The following is a 16,309-nucleotide window of genomic DNA, read 5'->3' on the forward strand; positions in this document are numbered from 1 at the left end:
TTTTTAGCATGTTTTGGTGTTTAAGTTAATATATACAGAATATACAACATTAATGTTGCGAGAACATTCATGTGTCCAGTTTGCTACGGGTTGGGAGAATATTCCATTAACGTTCCACAAAACATGCACAGAACATGGTTGCCAAGTTCTCAAGATTTGTCCTTGAGCAAGGCACTTAACAGTCATCAGGCAGTTAACCCACTGTTCCTAGGCCGTCATTGAAAATAAGAATTTGTTCTTAACTGACTTTCCTAGTTAAATAAAGGTTAAAAAAAATGTAAAAAAAGAAATTTGCTCCAGTGTCACCATACTATGACTGACCCTGTAAAATGACACATTTCACTGCACCTATCTGGTATGTTACAAAACACCAAAAAGTGTCATGACATTCAGAGATTGTCTAGCCAAACCTTTGATACTGGGTAAAGCTTTCAATGTAGGGTGCGATGTATTGGTGACACTTTACTTGACACTCAGTGTCATAACACGTTATGAGACAGTCATAACACATAACCCAGTGTCATAACACGTTATGAGACAGTCATAACACATCATAACCCAGTGTCATAACACTTTATGAGACAGTCATAACACATCATAACCCAGTGTCATAACACGCTACGAGACAGTCATAACACATCATAACCCAGTGTCATAACACGCTACGAGACAGTCATAACACATAACCCAGTGTCATAACACGCTACGAGACAGTCATAACACATCATAACCCAGTGTCATAACACATTATGAGACAGTCATAACACATCATAACCCAGTGTCATAACACACTACGAGACAGTCATAACACATCATAACCCAGTGTCATAACACGCTACGAGACAGTCATAACACATCATAACCCAGTGTCATAACACGCTACGAGACAGTCATAACACATCATAACCCAGTGTCATAACACGCTACGAGACAGTCATAGCACATCATAACCCAGTGTCATAACACATTATGAGACAGTCATAACACATCATAACCCAGTGTCATAACATGCTATGAGACAGTCATAACACATCATAACCCAGTGTCATAACACATCATAACCCAGTGTCATAACACGCTACGAGACAGTCATAACACATCATAACCCAGTGTGATAACACGCTATGAGACAGTCATAACACATCATAACCCAGTGTCATAACACGTTATGAGACAGTCATAACACATCATAACCCAGTGTCATAACACGCTACGAGACAGTCATAACACATCATAACCCAGTGTCATAACACATTTTGAGACAGTCATAACACATCATAACCCAGTGTCATAACACGCTACGAGACAGTCATAACACATCATAACCCAGTGTCATAACACGCTACGAGACAGTCATAACACATCATAACCCAGTGTCATAACACGCTACGAGACAGTCATAACACATCATAACCCAGCGTCATAACACTCTACGAGACAGTCATAACACATCATAACCCAGCGTCATAAAACACTACGAGACAGTCATAACACATCATAACCCAGTGTCATAACACGTTATGAGATGGTCATAACACATCATAACCCAGTGTCATAACACGTTATGAGACATTCATAACACATCATAACCCAGTGTCATAACACACTAAGACAGTCATAACACATCATAACCCAGTGTCATAACACATTATGAGACAGTCATAACACATCATAACCCAGTGTCATAACACGCTACGAGACAGTCATAACACATCATAACCCAGTGTCATAACACGCTATGAGACAGTCATAACACATCATAACCCAGTGTCATAACACATTATGAGACAGTCATAACACATCATAACCCAGTGTCATAACACGCTACGAGACAGTCATAACACATCATAACCCAGTGTCATAACACATTTTGAGACAGTCATAACACATCATAACCCAGTGTCATAACACGCTACGAGACAGTCATAACACATCATAACCCAGTGTCATAACACGCTACGAGACAGTCATAACACATCATAACCCAGTGTCATAACACGCTACGAGACAGTCATAACACATCATAACCCAGCGTCATAACACTCTACGAGACAGTCATAACACATCATAACCCAGCGTCATAAAACGCTACGAGACAGTCATAACACATCATAACCCAGTGTCATAACACGTTATGAGATGGTCATAACACATCATAACCCAGTGTCATAACACGTTATGAGACATTCATAACACATCATAACCCAGTGTCATAACACGCTACGAGACAGTCATAACACATCATAACCCAGTGTCATAACACATTATGAGACAGTCATAACACATCATAATCCAGTGTCATAACACGCTACGAGACAGTCATAACACATCATAACCCAGTGTCATAACACGCTACGAGACAGTCATCACACATCATAACCCAGTGTCATAACACGTTATGAGACAGTCATAACACATCATAACCCAGTGTCATAACACGCTACGAGACAGTCATAACACACCATAACCCAGTGTCATAACACGCTATGAGACAGTCATAACACATCATAACCCAGTGTCATAACACGCTACGAGACAGTCATAACACATCATAACCCAGTGTCAGAACACGCTACGAGACAGTCATAACACATCATAACCCAGTGTCATAACACGCTACGAGACAGTCATAGCACATCATAACCCAGTGTCATAACACATTATGAGACAGTCATAACACATCATAACCCAGTGTCATAACATGCTATGAGACAGTCATAACACATCATAACCCAGTGTCATAACACATCATAACCCAGTGTCATAACACGCTACGAGACAGTCATAACACATCATAACCCAGTGTCATAACACGTTATGAGACAGTCATAACACATCATAACCCATTGTCATAACACGTTATGAGACAGTCATAACACATCATAACCCAGTGTCATAACACACTACGAGACAGTCATAACACAGTATATACATATACATATGAGATGAATAATGTAGGGTATGTAAACATTATATTAAGTAGCATTGTTTAAAGTGGCTAGTGATATATTTTACATCAATTTCCATCAATTCCCATTATTAAAGTGGCTGGAGTTGAGTCAGTGTGTTGGCAGCAGCCACTCAATGTTAGTGGTGGCTGTTTAATAGTCTGATGTCCTTGAGATAGAAGCTGTTTTTCAGTCTCTCAGTCTCTGCTTTGATGCACCTGTACTGACCTCGCCTTCCGGATGATAGCGGAGTGAACAGGCAGTGGCTCGGGTGGTTGTTGGCCTTGATGATCTTTATGGCCTTCCTGTGGCATCGGGTGGTGTAGGTGTCCTGGAGGGCAGGTAGATTGCCCCCGGTGATGCGTTGTGCAGACCTCACTACCCTCTGGAGAGCCTTGCGGTTGTGGGCGGAGCAGTTGCCATACCAGGCGGTGATACAGCCCAACAGGATGCTCTCGATTGTGCATCTGTAGAAGTTTGTGAGTGCTTTTGGTGACAAGCCGAATTTCTTCAGCCTCCTGAGGTTGAAGAGGCGCTGCTGCGCCTTCTTCACAATGCTGTCTGTGTGGGTGGACCAATTCAGTTTGTCTGTGATGTGTATGCCGAGGAACTTAAAACTTACTACCCTCTCCACTACTGTCCCATCGATGTGGATAGGGAGGTACTCTCTCTGCTGTTTCCTGAAGTCCACAATCATATCCTTGGTTTTGTTGACGTTGAGTGTGAGGTTATTTTCCTGACACCACACTCCGAGGGCCCTCACCTCCTCCCTGTAGGCCATCTCGTCGTTGTTGGTCACCTTCCAACAGGACAACGACCCTAAGCACACAGCCAAGTCAACGCAGGTGTGACTTCAGGACAAGTCTCTGAATGCCCTTGAGTGGCCCAGCCAGAGCCCGGACTTGAACCCGATAGAACATCTCTGATGAGACCTGAAAATAGCTGTGCAGCCACGCTCCCCATCCAACCTGACATAGCTTGAGAGGATCTGCAGAGAAGAATGGGAGAAACTCCCCAAGTACAGATGTGCCAAGCTTGTAGCGTCATACCCAAGAAGACTCGAGGCTGTAGTCGCTGCCAAAGGTGCTTCAACAAAGTACAGAGTAAAGGGTCTGAATACTTTGGTCTGATTAGTCCAAATTTGAGATTTTTGGTTCCAACTGCAGTGTCTTTGTGAGATGCAGAGTAGGTGAACGGATGATCTTTGCATGTGTGGTTCCCACAGTGAAGCATGGAGGAGGAGGTGTGATGGATTGGGGGTGCTTTGCTGGTGACACTGTCAGTAATTTATTTAGTTTTCAACACACACTTAACCAACATGGATACCACAGCATTCTGCAGCGATACGCAAATCCCTTCTGGTTTGCGCTTAGTGGGACTATCATTTGTTTTTCAACAGGACAATGACCCAACACACATCCTGGCTGTGTAAGGGAGTTGGACCGCACAGTGAAGGAAAAGCAACCAAGTGTTCAGCATATGTGGGAACTCCTTCAAGACTGTTGCAAAAGCATTCCAGGTGAAGCTGGTTGAGAGAATGCCAAGAGTGTGCAAAGCTGTCATCAAGGCAAAGGGTGGCTACTTTGAAGAATCACAAATATAAAATACATGTTGATTTGTTTAAGACTTATTTGCTTACTACATGACTTACTACATGACTTTTGATGTCTTCACTATTATTCTACAATGTAGTAAAAAATATAGTAAACAAAGTAAAAAATAAAGAAAAACCCTTTACTGAGTAGGTGTGTACTGTAGGCTATGGCGTAATGGAATGTTTTGTCTTGTGTGGTAGGTTTTGTGGGTTTTGACACTTATGTAGGTATCATAACCAACCATAAAATAGGTACCGTAGTAGGTTTTGTGTGTTTTTACACTCTTATGTAGGTGTCATAACCAGCCTTAACATAACACAATATGTGTCACAACATAATTATTGTGGGGTTGAAAACGCAAACCCTGATATTGAAGTGCCCAAATAAACAAAGTGTATGCTTTGTTTATTGGTTGTATGGTGCATCGGCACAGAAACCTGGCGGTGGAAAAAAATGTGCATATATTTTATATAATTAGAAATAGGTCATCAAAATTTAGAAAATCAGATTTCCCCCAAGCTGATCATTGTCTTCAGCCAGCTCTGATCGTAGTGTATTGAAACAGGCAGGAAGAGTGGTGGTGGTCTGTGGTCGGAGAACCCTCATCTTTCTGTCCCGTAGCCCTGCGCGGCATCGACTGTGCCACAAAAGCATACTGAAGTTGATATCCATGTTTCTAAACACAGTTGCTGTTTTATGTGGAAATAAACATTATTTTTAGTTCCTTCTATGAGGTGGGAGGGTGTTCAATTTATTTTACAGTACAAGGGGATGGACATTTGAAAATATTTATAACGTTGGGGGAAGGGGGTGCTTTTTATATTATGACACCTTGAGTTGGACTAGCCCCTCCCCCAGTACAATTCTGATCGGTCCCTTATCATAATGTGTATAGATTTATCCTCTTCACACATTTATGGAATTTTGGCTACCAGCTTTGTGCCTTTGTCCACGACCTTGATTGAATATTCTCCTAACCCACAGAAAACTGGACACATGAATGATCTTGAAAGGTTCCCATAAAGCGTGTCTAGAACATTAATACCTAAGTTCTGAGAACATGATAACGAATTCTGGGTAAGTTCTATTCGATATTAAGGGAATGGTCTCTTGGAAACATTCCTTGCACATCACGGGAACATTCCTATGAAAACATGAGTAAATAACTGAATGAGACGCTTAAGGGAATGTTCTCTAAAGTTGCAGGAACGTTTGTTGTTAGCTGGGTATATTTTATTTAAGATGTTTACAGTTCTGCTGGTAATGCAACAACTTGACATTGCGTTGATGTGGAGTTCTGACATACAGCAGCCCAAATGAAGTTTACAAACTGGGAGCTACAAGTTAGGGTGGAAAGTTTCCCTCAGTCTCCTCTTTGAACCTCCATGTCACATGCTATTACTCTTATCAAACAGGCATGCTAGCAAAGGCAGACCTACTGCTTTCTATTTCTGCCCCTGACTCATGGCATCTGTTCAGGACCCATGCAGTGATGTGATTTGTATTAGTTCTTATTCTCCTCTAATTCTAAAAGGCTTCCCAGCTAGCACATTTGCTTCCTTGGAAGTTGTGGGAACGAATGCGTTTGGTTTTGCATTGGTTGTGGGAACGAAGCCATATGTTTTCTGACAGGTAAAACTAAATGTTTTTTTTAAACGTTCTGAAAACAGAATTGAACATTTCTCCTGTCCTGGGGAACATTTATGTTTAAATAAGATTTAATAACACTGCTTTTTTTGGGTTGACTTTTTTTAAAACTCCAAGCACATAGGACAGATGGAAAATAAATTCCTTAGGCATTAATCATGCAAACACATTTTTAATTGTGACGGCATCAAACACGGCATCAGAGATTCAAACATATAATCTTTGGGTTTCTATCCATGGAATTAGTCCACTGCACCACCAGGATGGAGCTAGCATGCCATGTTTTTTTACACATACAAAGTTGTTCATTTTTGTCTATTAAAACAGATCCAATTTCAAAGGAAACAAGAACTTATTAAAATAACGTGTGGCCAAATAGTGGGCATAGCCAACATACCTGAACACACTTAACAAGATCGAGGAGAGATTTGTATTGATGCTGAGAACGGAATTTATATATTTTTTAAATACAATTCTTAGAACGTTCTCTTTTTTGGGGGGGATTGTTTTCTTAAATGTTATGCTGAAGTACTGAAATTCCCACAGAAGAATGTTGTTTCTTAACATTCTCTGAACTGTCAAACCAGTTGAAGAATGTTCATAGAACATTCAAACAATTTGTATTAAATGTAACCATGTTTGAACTTGTAGGAAACGTTCTGTTAAAATATGCAAAATAACCATAGGACAACCATGCTCTAACCAAGCTCTAAGAAACATATGGTTCTCAGAACGTTAAGTGCTAGCTGGGTTTGTGTTGGCTAAAGCAGATTCCTGACAACATGCCCATGGTTGTTCACCACTCTGGTCTAGCAATTATGTCAAGAGTTGTCCATAAATGTAGCATTCCACTGCCTGTCTGCAGAGAAAATTAAAAATTATAATTATAGTCTGGGCTGGCAAAGTTCTATCAACTTCCTGTGAGGTGTGTTTAAATTCAGCTCATTTACAGGTTTCTCTACCCATCTCTGCTTTCTCTGCTTTTGAAGGTTCAACAGTCTGATCAGGTGCAATTTCTGACCAAAGACGAAGTAATTTGCATCATCCCTACCATCACACTCACATAAATCATATACCCTTCAGATTGAGGGGGGAATTTTAAGGATTAATTGACAGGTTTAAATACATCCTAGAGAAGACATTCTGGAGAAAACTACTTTATTGAGGGAAAATGTACATGCTACGACTGTGATATGTGGATGTCTCACCTTGCTATCTTAAGATTAATGCACTTATTGTAAGTCGCTCTGGATAACAGCATCTGCTAAATGACTAAAATCTAAATCTAAATGTAGAGAAGTCAATAGACCCTTACCATTACACACCCCATCCGTTAGAGAAGGGCTGGTCAATGTCGGTCCTGGAGGGCAGAAACACTTCTGGATTTCATCCTCTACTCCTAATAAGGGACTAATTCAAACCTGGGACACCAGGTGAGTGCAACTAACTAGAAGGTAGAAACAAAAAACAGAAGTGTTCCGGCCCTCCGGGGCTGGAATTGAACAGCCCTGCTTTAGATGGCAGTAGCAAACAGCCAGAACTGACTTCCTGTCAGAGGGCTTACAACAGGAAGGACGTGTCTACTTTCTGCAAATTGTGCCAATCTCAATGTCAGAAATGGCGTGCTAATGTTTGGACCACTAATTATGGATGACTGACACATGGTACATGGTCTGGTCTTTTATTTCTTCATAGTTTTTTTCACCTCAGACCTTTTCACAAAACCAATAACCTTTAAATAAATAAATAATCATAATCTGGGACTGGCCGACCAAGTGTGTCAATTCTACATATCTGAGAGGAGACATTTGAAGGTCCAGGTGAGCTGACTGCCTCTGGGTACTACAGACATACACCGTCTCAAATCAAATCAAAGTTAATTGGTCACGTACACAGTTTGGCAGATGTTATAGCGGGTGCAGCAAAATGATTGTGTAACCAGCTCCTAACAGTGCAGTGAAATGGTTGTGTTACTAGCTCCTAACAGTGCAGTGAAATGATTGTGTTACTAGCTCCTAACAGTGCAGTGAAATGATTGTGTAACCAGCTCCTAACAGTGCAGTGAAATGATTGTGTTACTAGCTCCTAACAGTGCAGTGAAATGATTGTGTTACTAGCTCCTAACAGTGCAGTGAAATGCTTCTATAACCAGCTCCTAACAGTGCAGTGAAATGGTTGTGTTACTAGCTCCTAACAGTGCAGTGAAATGATTGTGTTACTAGCTCCTAACAGTGCAGTGAAATGATTGTGTAACCAGCTCCTAACAGTGCAGTGAAATGATTGTGTTACTAGCTCCTAACAGAGCAGTAAACATGTCAAAGAAGGACACAAATAATAATCAAAAGCTAGAAACAAGAACTCACTGATGTGAGGACGAATCCAGATAACACTATATCAGTAATCCAAATGCAATCTATGCACATTTCCACCAAATAGTCCCACCATTTTAGGGGACCAACGGTATTGGGACAAATTCACTTATATGTGTATTAAAGTAGTCCAAAGTTTAGTATTTGGTCCCATATTCCTAGCACACAATGATTACATCAAGCTTGTGACTCTACAAACTTGTTGGATGCATTTGCTGTTTGTTTTGGTTGTGTTTCAGGTTATTTTGTGTTCAATAGAAATGAATGGTAAATCATGTATTGTGTCATTTTGGAGTCACATTTATTGTAAATAAGAATAGAATTTGTTTCTAAACACTTCTGCATTAATGTAGATGCAACAGTTCCATGATTATGGATAGTTCTGAATGAATTGTGAATAATGATGAGTGAGAAAGTTACATGCACAAATATCATACCCCCACTAAAATATCATACCCCCACTACCGTTATTTTAACGGTGAGAGATTAGCATGTCTGGGGGTATGATATAAAATGCTAACCTCCCCTGTTATTTTAACGGTGAGAGGTTAGCATGTCTGGTGGTATGATATAAAATGCTAACCTCCCCTGTTATTTTAACGGTGAGAGGTTAGCATGTCTGGTGGTATGATATAAAATGCTAACCTCCCTGTTATTTTAACGGTGAGAGGTTAGCATGTCTGGGGTATGATATAAAATGCTAACCTCCCTGTTATTTTAACGGTGAGAGGTTAGCATGTCTGGTGGTATGATATAAAATGCTAACCTCCCTGTTATTTTAACGGTGAGAGGTTAGCATGTCTGGGGGTATGATATAAAATGCTAACCTCCCTGTTATTTTAACGGTGAGAGGTTAGCATGTCTGGTGGTATGATATAAAATGCTAACCTCCCTGTTATTTTAACGGTGAGAGGTTAGCATGTCTGGTGGTATGATATAAAATGCTAACCTCCCCTGTTATTTTAACGGTGAGAGGTTAGCATGTCTGGTGGTATGATATAAAATGCTAACCTCCCTGTTATTTTAACGGTGAGAGGTTAGCATGTCTGGGGGTATGATATAAAATGCTAACCTCCCTGTTATTTTAACGGTGAGAGGTTAGCATGTCTGGTGGTATGATATAAAATGCTAACCTCCCCTGTTATTTTAACGGTGAGAGGTTAGCATGTCTGGTGGTATGATATAAAATGCTAACCTCCCTGTTATTTTAACGGTGAGAGGTTAGCATGTCTGGTGGTATGATATAAAATGCTAACCTCCCTGTTATTTTAACGGTGAGAGGTTAGCATGTCTGGGGGTATGATATAAAATGCTAACCTCCCCTGTTATTTTAACGGTGAGAGGTTAGCATGTCTGGTGGTATGATATAAAATGCTAACCTCCCCTGTTATTTTAACGGTGAGAGGTTAGCATGTCTGGTGGTATGATATAAAATGCTAACCTCCCCTGTTATTTTAACGGTGAGAGGTTAGCATGTCTGGTGGTATGATATAAAATGCTAACCTCCCCTGTTATTTTAACTGTGAGAGGTTAGCATGTCTGGGGGTATGATATAAAATGCTAACCTCCCCTGTTATTTTAACGGTGAGAGGTTAGCATGTCTGGTGGTATGATATAAAATGCTAACCTCCCCTGTTATTTTAACGGTGAGAGGTTAGCATGTCTGGTGGTATGATATAAAATGCTAACCTCCCCTGTTATTTTAACGGTGAGAGGTTAGCATGTCTGGTGGTATGATATAAAATGCTAACCTCCCCTGTTATTTTAACGGTGAGAGGTTAGCATGTCTTGGGGGTATGATAAAAAAAAGCATTTGTCCCAATACTTTTGGAGATTACTGTATATTACACTGAGCTATGTCAAAAATAAACTCATATTTCAATGTCATGTTAAATTGCAGTCAGTTTACAAATAGCCTGTAATTAGTCAGTGGATCCCCTACAACACATTCATATTGGTTGTAGTAGTAGTGGGGAAGGGGTAGTGTAGGCAGTTCGGAGGGGTGCTAAGCCCACCGTCCTTAAAGAAGAATTCCACCCAAAAACTGTCTTTTGGTATTTATATCATTAGTCCATTGTTGATATAGTCCCAGCATGTTTTGCATGTCAGCAATCAAGTTTTCAAGATATATAACTTTCTAAAAAAATAAATACAGCTGTTTGATGCATTTTCCTTTAAATTGGAGAATTTCTCATTTTTCAAATGTCTGAAACAGCCATTTTGTAACCGGACTGGTAGATCTGGAAGAGTCTGGCTGACTGGCAGATCTGGAAGAGTCTGGCTGACTGGCAGATCTGGAAGAGTCTGGCTGACTGGCAGATCTGGAAGAGTCTGGCTGACTGGCGGCGCTGGGCAGACTGGCGGCGCTGGGCAGACTGGCGATGCTGGGCAGACTGGCGGCGCTGGGCAGACTGGCGGTGCTGGGCAGACTGGCGGTGCTGGGCAGACCGGCGGTGCTGGGCAGACTGGCGGTGCTGGGCAGACCGACGACGCTGGGCAGACTGGCGACGCTGGGCAGACTGGCGGTGCTGGGCAGACTGGCGACGCTGGGCAGACTGGCGACGCTGGGCAGACTGGCGACGCTGGGCAGACTGGCGACGCTGGGCAGACTGGGGGCACTGGCGGCGCTGGGCAGACTGGCGGCACTAGCTGCTCCATATAGGCTGACAGCTCTGGCGGCTTCTTACAGACTGACCGCTCTGGCGGCTCCGTGCTGACTGGCAGCTCCTTGCAGACTGGCAGCTCCTTACAGACTGACAGCTCCGTGCAGACTGACAGCTCCGTGCAGACTGACAGCTCCTTGCAGACTGGCAGCTCCATGCAGACTGGCAGCTCCATGCAGACTGGCTGCTCTATGCAGACTGACAGCTCTGGCTGCTTCATGCAGACTGACATCTCTGGCTGCTCCATGTAGACTGGCTGCTTCATGCAGACTGGCAGCTCGGGCTGCTTCATGTAGACTGACAGCTCTGGCTGCTCCATGCGGACTGACAGCTCTGGCTGCTCCATGTAGACTGACTGCTTCATGCAGACTGGCAGCTCGGGCTGCTTCATGTAGACTGACAGCTCTGGCTGCTCCATGCAGACTGACAGCTCTGACTGTTCTATGCGGACTGACAGCTCTGGCTGCTCCATGCAGGCTGGCAGCTCTGGCTTCTCCATGCAGGCTGGCAGCTCTGGCTGCGCTGAACAGGCGGGAGACTCCGGCAGCGTAGGAGAGGAGAAAGGCTCTGGCTGCGCTAAACAGGCGGGAGGCTCCGGCAGCGCTGTAGAGGAGGAAGGCTCTGGCTGCGCTAAACAGGCGGGAGACTCCGGCAGCGCTGGAGATGAGGAAAGCTCTAACAGCGCTAGATAGGCGGGAGACTCCGGCAGCGCAGGAGAGGAGAAAGGCTCTGGCTGCGCTAAACAGGCGGGAGGCTCCGGCAGCGCTGTAGAGGAGGAAGGCTCTGGCTGCGCTGAACAGGCGGGAGGCTCCGGCAGCGCTGTAGAGGAGAAAGGCTCTGGCTGCGCTAAACAGGCGGGAGACTCCAGCAGCGCAGGAGAGGAGAAAAGCGCTGGCTGCGCTGAACATGCAAGGCACACTGAAGGCCTGGTGCGTGGTGCTGGAACTGGTGGTACTGGATCGAGGACACGCACAGGAAGCCTGGTGCGGGGAGCTGCTACCGGAGGGCTGGGTTGTGGAGGTGGTACTGGATAGACCGGACCGTGCAGGCGCACTGGAGCTCTTGAGCACCGAGCCTGCCCAACCTTACCTGTTTGAATGCTCTCGGTTGCCCTGCCAGTGCGGCGAGGTGGAATAGCCCGCACTGGGCTATGCAGGCGAACCGGAGACACCGAGCGCAAGGCTGGTGCCATGTAAGCCGGCCCAAGGAGACGCACTGGGGACCAGATGCGTAGAGCCGGCTTCATGGCATTTGGCTCGACGCTCAATCTAGCCCGGCCGATACGCGGAGCTGGAATATACCGAACCGGGCTGTGCACCCGCACTGGAGACACCGTGCGCTCCACAGCATAACACGGTGCCTGCCCGGTCTCTCCAGCCCCCGGTAAGCACAGGGAGTTTGCGCAGGTCTCCTACCTGGCATAGCCATACTCCCTGTAAGCCCCCAAGAAATTTTTGGGGCTGACTCTCGGGCTTCCATCCGCTCTGCCGTGCTAGCTCCTCATAATGCCGCCTCTCTGCTTTTGCTGCCTCCAGCTCGGCTTTGGGGCGACAATAATCTCCAGGCTGATTCCAGGGTCCTTTACCGTCCAGTACGTCCTCCCATGTCCATTTCTCCAGGTAGTGCAGCCTCTCCCACTGCAGCTGCTGCTCCTGCTGTTGCTGCCTCTGTTGCCTCTGTTGCCTCTGTTCCTGCTGCTCCTTTGGGCGGCTACACTCCCCTGGTTTAGCCCAGGGTCCTCTCCCGTCGAAGATCTCCTCCCATGACCAGAAATCCTTGTTGAGCATCTCCTTTTTCGGCTGCTCCTGCCTGTTGACACGCCGCTTGGTCCGTTGGTGGTGGGTGATTCTGTAACGGTTTTCTAGTGGTGATGAAGGAGAGTCGGACCAAACTGCAGCGTGTCGATTGCGATCCATATTTATTAAACAAAACGTAAACACGACTAAACACTAAACACTACAAAACAATAAACGTAATGAAAACCGAAAACAGCCTATCTAGTGCAAACTAACAGAGAGTACAAGTAAGACACTAAGGACAATCACCCACGACAAACTCAAAGAATATGGCTGCCTAAATATGGTTCCCAATCAGAGACAACGATAAGCACCTGCCTCTGATTGAGAACCACTCCAGACAGCCATAGACCTTGCTAGACAACCCACTAAGCTACAATCCCAATACCACCACCAAAACCCCAAGACAAACACACCACAATTACAAAATCCCCATGCCACACCCTGGCCTGACCAAATACATAAAGATAAACACAAAATACTTTGACCAGGGCGTGACACATTTCCTGAAATCTAGAGCCATAATATTATGCTTGAACCTCTTGAGCTGTCTGTATGTTCCTGACTGGTGGTTCTTAAAAAAAATATATATATAATATATATATAAACTAAATACTCATCTCTGTGAAAATCTGGGTAAAATATTGAAAGGAATGAGTCTTATTCAGTACATTTAAACCTTGTTAATACCTGGTACTAACATGGTTACTTTGTCCTGATCTTGTCTACATTCTGATTGTGCCTATATTTCCAGAAATGTTGTCTACACATGTTATTCAAATGTGTCTGTTATCCGTCCACTGTGTTTGCATTGTGACCAGATTTCCTGGTCCCTTCCTTTATGCAAATTATTTCATATTTTTTATTGTAAAACAATGAAAAGTGTGGCTTTCTCATGGCTTTTAAAAAAACAACTCATTTTCAAGTGTGGATTGGTGTTACAATGTATTACATTGAACAATAACAGGTCTATTTAGCTCCAGCAGCTGGTATTTTTCTGTTCATTATTCACTTGTGGGAACATGGCGGCTCTCAAAACCTGACAACAGAAAGAGTTGGACTCTACTATCCTAGAGATTGTTCGTGAGAAAATTACCTCTGCCTTCGACTTGCAATTAAAACTGATAAATGAATATCTTGCTCTGCTTACTTCTAAAGTGGATACCTACTCAACTAAAGTGGAACGTTTGGAGACTTTCCACTTTAATTAAAGAAGATATCAGAACTGGAAATGTTGTTAACTGTATTAATGAGACAGGAAGCAGAATTTGCCATCCATCGAGTAAGACTCAAACATTACTTCCATAGTAATCGTCCCATTCATTTACTGGCTAACAAGCTATACAGTAATGATCAAATAGCTGATCCAGCAACTATTGAATCTGAAACAGCTGAACCCAAATGAACCCAAATGAATCCTCTGATTGTAAATCCACACCAAGCCAGACTAAAATCTTTCTAAAATAATTAAGAACCTATCTTCTCTCAACAGAGGAAGCCACCTCGCTGGGAGACCAAATCTCTCTCAATGGCATTGGATAGCATGAAAAAAGGCAAATCACCTGGATGGGACAATATTCCTCCTAAGGTCTATTACAGGTGCACTATGCAGAAATGACTCCGGCATTTCCTGGTTGCTAACGTTCTAATAGTTTGCCTAGTTTTCGTTAAATTTGACAAAATAAGCAAGTATAGTGGAGAGAATCATTGTACTATCTAAACCGCTGTGAAATATATTTTCCTTAACCGAAAATATTGTATTTTCAGCTGTTTGAAGCTGGTGTACAAAACCGAAAGTGAAATTCGCAAAAACAAAACTTACAAACAGGAAACATAGAAATAGAGCACATAGAGACAATCTACTGCTTCTTAGACTTGCTTACAATGACAATGGCATATCTATAACTCATATTTCTATGTGAATTTGGTCACGTCACCTAAAAAGTTACATATTGCAGCTTTAAACATTTTGGAATCAATTAGATCCACTATTGCTCAAAATGATTAATACAGCCAGCCGTTCACAAAGGTTAATTTGGGAGAGATGTGAACACGGCACTAATGTCACTTTTATTTAAAAAAAGGTAAGGATACCACCCAGTGTTTTCAATATTGGCTGCTATCTTTGATGAACACAGATATTAAACTGGTTTCCAAAATTTGTTCATCTTGTCTCGAGACTTACTTCCCCAAAGCGGATTTGTCAAAAAGCATTTATCCTCGGATAACCTTCGTTGACTATTACATATGTTAGATGCTTCATCAGAAACAGCTCCTTGGGCTGTATTATCTCCCGATGCAGAAACACTTTTGATAGACTAGAATAGACATATCTCTGGTCTGTCTTGGAACATATGGGAATTGGCTACAATTTCATTAATATGATAAAAATACTATATGCCAATCCCTCAGCCATAGTTCAAATAGTTCACATCTCTGCCATTCAGAATCACTAGAAGCAGCAGACAAGGCAATCCAATTTTGGCCTCTGCTATTCTTATTATCAATGAAACCTCTGGCCCAGGCAATTCGTCAATCAAAGGAAATGACAGAAATTTCTCAAAAATCTACCGATCACTTCATCTCATTATATGCAGACGATATTTCACTAAATCCATACAATGTATCTCAATCGATCCCAAACACATTGAAGATCATAGATAAATTCAGCTTCATCTCATTATAAAATTAATCTAACCAAATCAGCCCTACTGCCTTTCAAGACCCCGACAGAGGACCACTTGTGGAATCCCAATTGTTTCCCATTTCAAATATTTGGGAGTAGATATTTCCTTCTTTAGATAAAACCAGACACTATAATTAACAGAATACTCAAATCAATTCAATCCGACCTCAGTAGATGGAATAATATCCCAATTGCTTTAAACGGCAGAATATCTATTTTCAAATTGAATATAATTTCTGTAGTTCAATGCTTCCCATCGCTTCGAAATGTATATAGCAAGATAAACAATCCAGAAAAAATTATACATTTAGAATGAGGGAAAGATTATTCGTAACTAACTTTAAATTATATTTCCAGGCTGTAGCATTTCGCCACCCATCCTAAATTGGTTTAGACATTCTTCTGCCGTCTGGCTCAGTATAGAGAGAAATGTGGTGTCTCCTATTGCCCTGGAAGAGGTGTTCTTCACTGATATATCCCTGAAACAATGTAAACTACGCGTTGGTCCTATTATTGCTCATACAATTTCTATTTGGCACAAACTTGAAAAGCAATGTAACTGGGAATGACAATGACATGCCCATACTCACTTCACAATAATGCTT

This window comes from Oncorhynchus tshawytscha, linkage group LG30 (genome assembly GCF_018296145.1).
Source record: "Oncorhynchus tshawytscha isolate Ot180627B linkage group LG30, Otsh_v2.0, whole genome shotgun sequence".
Classification (NCBI taxonomy): Eukaryota; Metazoa; Chordata; class Actinopteri; order Salmoniformes; family Salmonidae; genus Oncorhynchus; species Oncorhynchus tshawytscha.